This window comes from Bidens hawaiensis, unplaced genomic scaffold (assembly GCF_021521415.1).
Source record: "Bidens hawaiensis isolate Kalapana, Puna unplaced genomic scaffold, B.hawaiensis_p1.1 tig00033584_1, whole genome shotgun sequence".
Classification (NCBI taxonomy): domain Eukaryota; kingdom Viridiplantae; phylum Streptophyta; class Magnoliopsida; order Asterales; family Asteraceae; genus Bidens; species Bidens hawaiensis.
In genome coordinates, this window is record NW_027495774.1 from 60,346 (window position 1) to 71,149 (window position 10,804).

The 10,804-nt window shown below is 39.1% G+C and overlaps 1 pseudogene across 1 annotated transcript; it reads left to right on the forward strand.

Moving 5' to 3' along the window:
• The first annotated feature begins 230 nt into the window (after nucleotides 1-230).
• LOC143585150 (oligopeptide transporter 5-like) lies at nucleotides 231-8,851 on the forward strand (annotated as a pseudogene). The gene is made up of 7 exons (XR_013144509.1): nucleotides 231-354; nucleotides 546-998; nucleotides 1,110-1,207; nucleotides 6,751-7,323; nucleotides 7,419-7,677; nucleotides 7,781-7,963; nucleotides 8,056-8,851. The product of XR_013144509.1 is annotated as an oligopeptide transporter 5-like (transcript).
• The last annotated feature ends 1,953 nt before the right edge of the window (nucleotides 8,852-10,804 follow it).

Genomic DNA, 10,804 nt, shown 5'->3' on the forward strand with positions numbered 1-10,804 from the left:
AGACCGGCACATCCACATGCACCCAATTTGCATTATTTAGTACACCATAGTTACCAAGGAGCATTATATCAAACTAATCTTAACTACCAAGTGTGAGTTGATATATGTGTTCCTAACTTACTCTCACCACCCTCTTACTTAATTAATTCATTCCTGAACCATTTCACATCTTGTTTTTTCTCACATCAGAATGGAGAAACCAAATCTTGAGACATACCGCCTTTATTAGCATTCTTGATCTTTCTGCTTCCTGTCCTTTGTTGTTGAATTACACAATAATGGAGAATAATTCGGAGCGAAACACGAATACGGTCATGTCCGGTGAGAAAGCCACACTTGATAATCATGCTATTGGTAAGATATCATATCCAACTATTCAAGTAACTTGTATATGTGTGTTTATGTTTTACACGGTTGCCCAATGTCCAACAACCATTCCATTTAATTATAAGTGACTACACTAGATACAATTTTCTTATTAGGCTAGAAATTTTATTAAAACAAACTTACTTAAAGTTCTAATTTAGTATATTTCAATTCTGAAGAGAACTCAGCAGAAGAGATGAATGATTCCCCAATTGAGCAAGTTAGACTGACGGTCCCAATCACCGACGATCCAACGCTGCCTTGCTTAACATTCAGGACATGGTTTCTGGGGATCATATCATGTAGTGTTCTAGCTTTCTTGAACCAGTTCTTTGGTTATCGCCAAAATCCGCTATACATATCGTCGGTTTCCGCTCAAATTTGTTGTACTTCCACTGGGAAGGCTGATGGCAGCAACTCTACCCACAAAACAAATTCGGGTTCCGAAAACTAGTTGGTCTTTTTCACTCAATCCTGGGCCATTCAACTTGAAGGAGCATGTTCTCATCACAATATTTGCAAACTCGGGTTCTAATTCGGTTTACGCTGTCAGTATCATCACCATAGTCAAAGCTTTTTATCACCGTAAACTCAACCCCATTGCAGCCATGCTGCTAGCACAAACTACACAGGTTTCTTCTTTAGCCACTTTCCATCTTCTTGTCTATACTTAAATGTTTTATAAATATGTGTATGTGTCTTCATTGATCTCTTGGTTGATAATATAAGATGGTATTGTGTAGATGCTTGGGTATGGTTGGGCTGGTCTTTTCAGAAAGTTTTTAGTTGATTCACCGTATATGTGGTGGCCTGCCAACCTAGTTCAAGTTTCGCTTTTCAGGTTCATCTCTCTCTTTCTGTGTGTATTTTGCTATCATGTTGACATTGATATTCAGAGAGAATTGATTGAGAATTGTTATTCAAAAGTTATGTTTTACAATGAGGAAACAATCACCAATTTATACACAGCTTCTATGAACCCAAAAAAGGAAAAAACTATATAGATGGCTGTGAATATTGAGAAATGGAAACCGGATATTTGCTTTGCTGAATAACAGGGATATGATGTGATTGTCCACCAATCTTGCTGATCCCAATCCTTTCCAAACATTGTTTTAACACTCCCCCTCAAGTTGAATAGTGGGATTTCCAAAATTCAACTTGCTCAGACACTTGCGTAGGACACCTTCATTAACAGCTTTGGTTAGAATATCAGCAAGTTGGTCTTCTGACCGAACAAATGGAAGTATGATAACTTCAGCTTCTAGCTTTTCTTTGATGAAGTGTCGATCTACTTCTATGTGTTTTGTTCGATCATGTTGTACTGGATTCTCTGAAATCTGAATAGCAGCTTTATTATCACTCATGACCTTGCTAGTTTCTTGTGGTGGATATCCTATTTCTGTTAGAAGTCTTCGTATCCACAAAATTTCAGTTACCCCTCTAGCAATTCCTCGAAATTCAGCTTCTGCACTTGAAAGGGCCACCACTTTTTGTTTCTTGCTTCTCCATGTAACAAGATTTCCACCGACTAGAGTAAAGTAACCTGACGTGGATTTTCGGTCGCCTTTATCTCCTGCCCAATCTGCATCTGTATATAACTGAGTTTCTAGATGCCCATTTGGTTTGAATAAGACTCCATGCCCTGCCGTTCCCTTGAGGTATTTTATAATTCTCAAGACTGCTTCCATGTGAATCTTTTGAGGTTGATGCATAAACTGACTTACCACCCCCACAGCGTATGCTATATCAGGTCGGGTGTGTGAGAGGTATGTCAGTTTTCCTACCATTCGTTGGTATCTTTCTTTATCAGCTAAGTCTGCTTTTTCCTCCATGTAGAGCTTTTGATTTACAATCATTGGAGTGTCTGTTGGTTTACAGTCGACCATACCAATTTCTGCTAGTAAATCGAGGACATACTTTTTCTGGTGCATGAAGATCCCTTGTTTGGATCTTAGAACTTCAATACCAAGGAAGTATTTAAGTCTCCCTAGGTCTTTCATTTCAAATTCTGTGAACAAGTTCTTCTTCAGCTTCGTTATTTCCTCTTCATCATTTCCCGAAATGATCATGTCATCAACGTAGATTATAAGGCATGTTATGAGGTTACCTCTACGTTTGAGAAACAAAGTGTGGTCTGAGTTACTTTGCACGAATCCATAATTCTTCATAGCTAAGGTGAACCTACCAAACCACGATCTGGGAGACTGTTTTAATCCATAAAGGGATTTCTTGAGAAGACATACTTCCTTTTCTCCAAACTGATCGGAGAAACCATGTGGAGCTTCCATATAGACTTCTTCCTTCAGTTCCCCGTGTAAAAAAGCATTTTTTACATCAAATTGGTGTAGGGGCCATCCTTTATTTGCTGCAATGGAGAAAAGAACCCTGATTGTATTGATCTTTGCAACAGGAGAAAAAGTTTCAGAATAATCTATTCCATATGTTTGTGTATAGCCTTTAGCTACTAATCTTGCTTTGTGTCTTTCGATTGATCCATCCGGCTTGTATTTAATTGTGAAGATCCATCTGCACCCAACAGTTTTCTTTCCCGAAGGCAAAACACATTTTTCCCATGTATTATTTTTTATTAGAGCTTTCATTTCTTCTTCCATTGCATATTTCCACTGTTTTGATTTCAAGGCTTGTACTACATTAGTAGGGATTTCCTCAGAGTATAGAGATGAAGTAAATGCCTCCGCTTCCTGAGATAGCTTTCCTTTGGCTATGTTAGCCATCGGATATCTACATTCTCTGGGCTTCTTTTCAGGAGAATACCTTTTTGGTGGAACACCTCTATTTGCTCTTGGTGGTAGTACATATCTAGCAGTCGTGTCTTCTTGTGTGGGAAGATTTTCTGGTTCTTGCACCTGTTCAATTTGCTCTACTAATACATCTTCTTGAGCAACCACCTCCTCTTGTTCATTCTCCCCCTGTCTCGGTGCTTCATTCTCCCCCTGTCTCGGTGCATCATTAGTGGTTTCCATAGAAGAGTGAGTACTTACCTCGGGTATCGGGTTGGGAGACGCTCCTTGGGGGGCACTGATACTTTCTCCAGGCTGTGTGGCACTTTGACTCTTTCCTTCCTCATATGTAGTATACCTCAACCACCTCAGTGTGTCTAGACATTCTCTCTCCCCCTGACCACTGTTTTGGGTGGCAAAATAGTACTTGGTTTCAAGGAAATCACAGTTCATAGTGGTGAACATGTGTTGGGTTTTTGGATTGTAGCATCGATATCCTTTTTGGTTTATTCCATATCCAACAAAGACACATTTCTCAGCACACGGATCAAGTTTATCTCTGTTGGATTTTGGTATGTGAACAAAGACAGTGCACCCAAAGATTCGGGGTTCAAGAGTAAGAATGGAAGGAGGTTTGGTGTATTCTGTAAGGACTTGCAATGGAGTTTTTGTTTTTAAAATTTGAGTTGGAAGTCGGTTAATAAGATATGCAGCGGTGGCAAGGGCGTCGGGCCAAAAAAATTTTGGAGTTTGGGATTCTATCAAAAGAGCCCGAGTTATTTCTAGTAGGATGCGGTTTTTTCTCTCCGCAACCCCATTTTGTTCTGGAGTATAGGGACAAGTGGTTTGATGGATGATCCCTTTTGTTTGAAAAAAAAATTTCATCTCAGAGTTAACAAATTCTCCTCCGTTATCAGATCTAAAGATCTGAATATTTTTTTTAAACTGGGTTTGGACCATGGTGTAAAAGATGATAAATTTATCAAGAACTTCGGATTTATTTTTTAACAAATACACCCAGGTCATGCGTGTGCAATCATCCACAAATATCACAAAAAAACGAAAGTTCTGTCCCCCAATAATTGGGGCAGGACCCCATACATCTGAATGAATCAATGAAAAGGGTATGTCGGCCCTTGTATTATTTGGTTTAAATGTTTTTCGATGACTCTTGGCTAATACGCAAGTTTCGCAATGTGACTTACAATTTGAAGGAAATAACTTAGGAAATAAGGCATGTAAATAACTAGTGGATGGATGACCCAATATCCTATGCCATAGCCAGGCTTCACGCTCAGCTGTTCCATGGGAAAGCATTACAGTACCACTTTGAGTCACTTCATCCACGTAATACAGCCCTTGTCTTTCAGTGCCACGCCCAATGATCGCTCCCGTCCTGATATCCTGTAGGATACAAAATGTGGGTTGCATGAGAACCGAGCAATTCAACTCCTTTGTTACATGGCTTATCGAAAGGAGCTTATGTGATAAGGCAGGAACATAAAGACAATTAGAGAGCTTAAGTGTTGGTAAAATCTCAATAGTTCCCCCGCTTTGGACACTCATTTTTTCCCCATTTGCCGTGTTTATAAATGATTTTGTAGGGTTTGTCGATGTGACAAAATCTGTTGAATCATAAGTCATGGTGTCCGTGGCTCCACAATCAAATATCCATGATTGTTCGGGTATCATATTATAATTTTGAGCCATGTTTGCATAACCATTAATGTTATGTTCTTTTTTGCAATTTCTAAAACTTTTATCTATAAAAGAAATGAAGGTTGTGTTTTCGGTGGAACTTGATTTTTTAAGGGTGGAAATGTAATTATGTGAGGGATAAGTGAAGGGTTTTGAGACACCTTCTCTCTTATCCCTTGTACCTGTGCACATCGAAAACATATCCTCCCCACTTTCTCTTTGAGCAGCTGCCGCCATCCCACCAAAACCAGTGGTGATTTTCTGATCAGCTCCTTTATCAGCACCAGAACCAGTAGCTACAGTTTCTTTGTTACCGGCGGTGAGGCTCTTGCTTTTTTCTGATCCGGAGTTTTTGGCGAGCTTTTTGTGACCGTCGGACCACCACTCCGGGTAACCGACAATCCGAAAACATTGATCTTTGGTATGTCTAGACATACCGCAATGGTCACATTTTAAGTGGGTTTTGTTGTCCTTGCCTGACGGTCCGGTTCTCTTCCCTTCACCCCGGCGGTTCCCTTTGGTTATGAGCCCTAACCCTTCTGTTTCGGTGGCAACCAACCCCGCCGCAATGCCGTGTGTTTCGTTAGTTGCTCCCAGAATATTCTGGTGAGCAGCTTCCTTACGAACAGCGGCGTATGCTGCTTCTGCCGACGGAAGAGGTTCCAACCGGAGTATTTCCCTTTTAATATGTTCATATCTCCGGTCTAGGGCGTTTAAGAATTGAAAGAGTTTTTGTTCTGACCTGATTTTTGAGTATGTTTTTATATCTTCTGGGCATTTCATGGGGTTTGGATCGATTCTATCGATTTCTCCCCATACCCCCTGTAACGCGATCCAGAAATCTTCAAGAGAACTGTTATTTTGCTTGATATCGTTCGCCTTCACATGAAGGTTGAAGGTTTGCATCTTGTCTCTTCCACTGTTGTAGGTAACCACCAGAGCGTCCCACAAAGTTTTTGCGGTGGGGTACTCGGTTAGGTTGCCTGCGAGTACTGGTTCAATGTTTTGGATGAGCCATGAAAAAACGATTAGGTCTTCTTGTTCCCATTTATCATATTTTTCATCGCTTTGATCAGGTGGATCTGAGGTCAGATGTGATAACAGAGTTTTTGATCTTCCGCCTATAGCGACTCGGATCATCCGGGTCCATAGCCCGTAGTTCTGGCTGTTGAGCTTGAGGTTGATTTGGAGGTTATCAGAAAGCTTTGGATTTTGAGGCTGGGTATTGAGGCTATTTTGTAACAAACTGGCAAGCTGTAGTGATAAATCCGAGCCTGAGTTGCCGTCTCCGGACATGATGACTCGGTTTTGGATTTATCAGAGACGAGGCTGGAAATTAACGGGTATATGATGAGCAATCCTGCTCTGATACCATGATATTCAGAGAGAATTGATTGAGAATTGTTATTCAAAAGTTATGTTTTACAATGAGGAAACAATCACCAATTTATACACAGCTTCTATGAACCCAAAAAAGGAAAAAACTATATAGATGGTTGTGAATATTGAGAAATGGAAACCGGATATTTGCTTTGCTGAATAACAGGGATATGATGTGATTGTCCACCAATCTTGCTGATCCCAATCCTTTCCAAACATTGTTTTAACAGACATCTAATCCCACACTGTTTCAAACGGCCGATAAAGGTCAGACGGCCATTTTGACCAAAATTTTTCGTAGTTGACCGTTTATAGTCCGAATGGCCCTCCGGATAATTGCCACCGGCCATTCTGACAAACAACTTTCAAAGTTTGACTATTTTATGGTTTGAACGGCCATCCAAAGATTGTTTAGACAGCCGTTCTAACCGGTTAATTTTAAAGTTTGACTTTTTTGGTCAAAACGGCTACCTGAGTGTTTTGTGGTGGTCGTTTGATGGTGTGAAATCAACTGGGGGTGATGTAGCTATAACGTTGCTATATATCTTTTATTGCTTTTCAGGGCATTGCATGAAGAAGAGAAGAGGCCAAAAAGAGGCCTCTCAAGGCTGCAGTTTTTCCTGATAGTTCTCATATCAAGCTTCGCATACTACATCATTCCCAATTATCTATTCCAATCCATAACAGCTATCTCCTTTGTTTGTTGGATATGGAAGGACTCGGTGACAGCTCAGCAAATAGGTTCGGGTCTCCGTGGCCTTGGAGTTGGAGCAATTGGGCTCGATTGGGCTACTGTTGCTGCTTTTCTTGGAAGCCCTTTAGCCACGCCAGGATTCGCCATTATGAACATTTTGGCTGGTTATATAATTGTAGTCTACATAGTTATCCCCATTGCTTATTGGAATAACTGGTATGAAGCCAAGCGTTTCCCGATTTACTCTTCTCATGTGTTTGATGCATACGGAGGACGGTACAATGTTTCAAGAGTCTTAGACGCTGCAACTTTCTCATTCGACGAACAAGGCTATAATGACTATAGCAAAATCAATCTTAGCATATTTTTTTCATTTGCGTACGGTCTAAGTTTTGCTACGTTAGCTGCCACGCTCTCTCATGTGGCACTCTTCCATGGCAGGTATGAATGTAGCCTTTTTACTTATTAAATAACCATGGGTTCATAGAATAGAAGCATATGATGTATATGTTTGTTTTTTGTCATTTACTATACAGAACAATTTGGGAGCAAACACGAGCATCCTTCGGAGACAAGTTTGCAGATGTCCATACTAGATTGATGAAGAAAAACTATGATGCGGTCCCACAATGGTGGTTCTATTCTCTTCTAGCATTGGTCATAGGACTTGCTTTGCTAACCTGTGAGGGTTTTGGCAGACAGCTGCAGCTCCCTTACTGGGGAGTCCTTTTAGCAATCGGTTTGGCTCTGCTCTTCACACTGCCTATAGGTGTTATCACAGCTACAACGAACCAGGTATCGATAGATGTCTTTAATCATAAATATATGAGTACCCTTATGTACGTATCTGTAATTATCTAATCTGTTGTATCCGATATATGGTGAAACTTTTTTACAGCAACCAGGACTAAATGTGATTACCGAGCTGATTATTGGTTATATGTATCCCGGGAAGCCACTTGCGAATGTAGCCTTCAAAACATATGGCTACATAAGCATGTCACAAGCTATCATGTTTCTCCAAGATTTTAAGCTAGGCCATTATATGAAAATCCCACCGAAGTCCATGTTCATTGTGCAGGTAAATCTTTCTCTAATTTAAAAGGGCCTGTCAACATATATTATTTCTCATCCTAATTTGAATGACTTGAATAATTTTGGTACTTCATGTAGTTGGTTGGGACGATTGTTGCATCGTCTGTCTACTTTGCAACATCTTGGTGGCTTCTTACAACAGTGGAGTACATTTGTGATCCAAGCAAGTTGCCTGAAGGAAGCCCATGGACATGCCCGGGTGACGATGTTTTCTACAATGCTTCAATCATATGGGGAGTTGTGGGTCCTCAAAGAATGTTCGGAAATCTGGGGCTATACTCCAAAATGAACTACTTCTTTCTTTTGGGAATTCTCGCTCCATTGCCAGTTTGGTTTCTTTCTCGTCGGTTTCCCGAGAGAAAATGGATTAGGCTCATTAAAATGCCAATTCTTATATCAGGTCCAGGGGGGATGCCACCAACTAGAGCTGTTAACTACAATATGTGGTTTGCGGTTGGAATTTTCTTTAACTTTGTGGTGTATAGGAAGTTTAAAGGCTGGTGGGCAAGGCACAACTATATCCTATCTGCCGGGCTTGATGCAGGAGTTGCATTCATGGCTATCCTTTGCTATTTTATGCTACAAATTAAGGATATTAATGGACCGCAATGGTGGGGTATGGAAATAGATGATCATTGTCCCCTTGCAGGCTGTCCGACCGCTCCTGGTATTAAGGCTGATGGATGTCCTGTAGTCAGTTAGACACATTCATTCTCTTATACACAATCTTGTTTCCATTGGTAAAATTGTGAACACATGTTATACATACAGATTGAATAACCACAAGCTAGCTATTAAACATGTAACTTTGTCTTTTATGTGTATTTTACAGTATATATTTAAGTTAGTTAAGAGTGCATTATCTTTTGTTTTTTCTGTTGTCAAATCAGTCATGGCAATAGTTTAAGCAGTTTAAATTCATCAAACAATGGTGATCAACATCATATGTTACCAATATTGTCACTATCAAACTGGATGATTCTAATTTATAATTTTCTCACAAGGAGGCATCACATTATCAATGTTTTAACATGATCAATGAAAACAATTTTCAAATATTGGATTCTCCGTTATCTAATTCGCTTAACTCCGTCACTTGTGGTGAGTCATTATTCAATGATTAATCATTGAAACATTATTTGGTCCCAAGTTTCACAAATCAAAGCTATAAATTAATAAACAGAACATATGTAGTAAACTATTTGGCATCATCTTTTTTTATAACTGACAGTATCCAAATGATCTCAAAAATCGCATCAAATGACGTTAAGTGAAAAAACTAATATTAAGAAACTATGAGTATATTATTACTAATCAGTAACATAAGTATTTATAAAAAAAGGGAGTGTTACTAATCAGTAAAAATGCCTGTCAACATAAGTATTACTAATCCATTGGGGCTTCGATGCCCCTGCAGAAGGGTGCCTTTTGAGGGGGGGAATTGGTGGTGGGGCCATGTGTTTATCTCCTTCTCATACACACACATACATATATCTATCTATATATAAACGAAACCAAAAAAATCCTACGTGTCGCGATGTGGTAGCTCCTTTTTTTTTGGAGTCACCATATTTGCTTGATTTTTAAGTGAAAGCTTCTCATACATTTGACCCGAATTCATGGGTATGGGTCTCATCAAACCCACATATTTCTTAAACGGGTTATAACATCTCATTAAATTAAAAACTAATCTCACAAAATATTTAATATAAAAATCCTATAAAGTAGGGATATACTAAAAATTAATATTTGATTTATTTAAAAAAAATATATATATTATTTATAATTAAAAACCCAATTTTATAGTAAAAAAATTAAACGGGTCTTGGGTCTCATCAAGCCATATATTAGCTTTTAAATCGGGTAATAACATCTCATTTATTTATGAAAAAATTTATCATCAAACCATAAGTATATTTATTAACTTTTATACAATAAAAAATATAAAAATTCAAAAAATTAATAAATATAAAAAACAAATAATATGAAACAAAACCCATAATACGTGGGATATAAACTAGTGTATATATATACATTGGGGCGCCCAAGGGGCTTTAAACCACAACGGGGCATTATGGAGAAGGCTTCGATACCCTTAGTGCTCAGTGGAGCTGATGTGGCATAACCGGGGGGGGGGGGGGGGGGGGATTCCACACACACACACAATAGAGAACAGTCATATGGTAAAAAATTGTTTGTTTGTACAAGTGCTGCACGGTTTAAATCGTGAGTTCAATATAATTCTTACTTTTGATCCGGATTTGGCCCAGTAAATTTTCGTTTGATGGGTAATAGTTCATTTGGGTCCCATCCCACATATTTAGTCTTGGCTTGCAATCTCATGGATCTCGGCCAGAGTCAAGCTTGCGCTCGGCTCGGTTTGAAACCGAGCGAAAATTTGAGCTCTAACTTGGCTCATTTTAAACTGAGTTGGCTTCGCTGATTGGCTCCGTTTTTCAAAAAAAAAATAATAATAAAGTTTCAACTAAATAAATAATAAGTTCATATCGAGTTTAATCGAATACTAATTACTCAACCAAATACAAAACTACGTATAAGAATTTTGTTCATAAAAACTTGTCTAGCTTACGAACTGGGATTTGAGCGGGATTTAGAAGCGACAGTTTCCCCCTCTTTTTTAATATCATCATCATCATCATCGTACTCAGTATATCCCACCAATAGCAATGCTATGGTAGGGTCTGAGGAGAGTAAGATGTAGACAGCCTTACCTCTATCCCATAGGGAAAGAGAGGCTGCTTCCGGTGAGACCCCCGGCTCGATAGTAGTTTTGAATCAAGCCTTTGAATCCCCCTCTTTTTTAATA